Source organism: Mus caroli, chromosome 1, assembly GCF_900094665.2.
Source record: "Mus caroli chromosome 1, CAROLI_EIJ_v1.1, whole genome shotgun sequence".
Lineage (NCBI taxonomy): Eukaryota > Metazoa > Chordata > Mammalia > Rodentia > Muridae > Mus > Mus caroli.
This window is the reverse complement of record NC_034570.1, coordinates 88,454,910-88,456,328: the sequence shown is the minus strand read 5'-3', so window position 1 is coordinate 88,456,328 and position 1,419 is coordinate 88,454,910. Positions and strand designations below refer to the sequence as shown.

The following is a 1,419-nucleotide window of genomic DNA, read 5'->3' as shown; positions in this document are numbered from 1 at the left end:
AAGGCCCCCAATGGAGGAGCTAGAGAAAGTACCCAAGGAGCTAAAGGAGTCTGCAACCCTATAGGTAGATCAACAATATGAATTAACCAGTACCCCCTGGAGCTCATGTCTCTAGCTGCATATGTATCAGAAGATGGCCTAGTTGGCCATCACTGGGAAGAGAGGCCCATTGGTTGTGCAAACTTTATATACCTCAGTACAGGGGAATGCCTGGGCCAAGAAGTAGGAGTGGGTGGGTAGGGGAGTTGGGGGGGGGAGTATATGGGGGACTTTTAGAATAGCACTGGAAATGTAAATGAAGAAAATACCTAATAAAAATTTAAAAAAGAGAGAGAGAGAAGAAAAACAGGTGAAAGAGGCAGTAAGGCAGGAATGAGCCAGTGAAACCATAATATATTCAGTCAGAAATGAGGAACAGCGCTTACCTGATTTCATTTACTTGTTACCTGATATTTTCAGGTCCATGGGAGACTATGTTTCAGATAAGATACACACTGTAAGAGAGTACAGACTTATGCCCAGAGGAATTTGTTGAATAAGATTGCTATAAACTGGTAGAATTTACAGAGTAGAGCTGAAGTATTAGGGATGAAATTTATGCTAATAGGCTCATACAAACCTACATAGAAACATAAACAACATACAGATATATACACAAACTAGACATTGGCATCACTTCATTCTTCAAAAGATCACATGTGAGTATAGACAACAGTTGCAATTTGTTCAAAAGTAATTAACAGGAAAGGTCAATGCCCTTCTTAAAGTATACCGTCATGATCATCTGCCAGCCTTCCACAGTTCTGTATTGAAGGAGAACAAATAGACCCAGGTTAGTTACTGGCTTTCGGTCTGGATTCTGACACTGAAAGGAATAGTGGGAAATAGAGACAGAATGAGGAGAAACAAGATGGGATTATCCTTCCCTTCTCTCTTCCGTCAGTTTCCTCGTATCATAGTCCCTGCACCTTGATCAGGTGGTGAAGTCACGACTTCTCACCTTTAGTTGGAATGATGGAAGAAAGAAGAAAGGAACCATTCCGAGAGGATGCAGCTGCCTCTCTGAAGGAAAGATCTTGGAGGTAAGAAAACTGTGCACAGGTCTTTGCTGCTGGGTCAACTCAAAATTATTTTAACTGATGTGACTGCTGTCATGTTCATTGTATGTTGATAGCTTCTACATGTATTTTCGGAACACCTTTCAGTATAATCAGTACAAATGTATAGTCCTACCTTCATGTGAATGATGCCTTGCCAAAACATCAAGGCTTCCAGTGTGTGTGTGTGTGTGTGTGTGTGTGAGAGAGAGAGAGAGAGACAGAGAGACAGAGAGACAGAGAGAGAGAGAGAGAGAGAGACAGAGACAGAGACAGAGAGACAGAGAGGGGGGAAGGGAGGGAGGGAAGGAAGGAGGGAGGG

General features: G+C 42.5%; 1 long non-coding RNA gene across 1 annotated transcript in view; it reads left to right on the top strand.

Annotated features, from left to right (window-relative positions):
- Positions 1 to 1,100, top strand: part of LOC110293792 — a 2,925-nt gene extending 1,825 nt beyond the window's left edge. Inside the window, exon 3 of the long non-coding RNA XR_002377859.1 lies at positions 978 to 1,100. This is a non-coding gene — a long non-coding RNA (uncharacterized LOC110293792). The remainder of the gene's footprint in view (positions 1 to 977) is intronic.
- Positions 1,101 to 1,419: the final 319 nt, after the last annotated feature.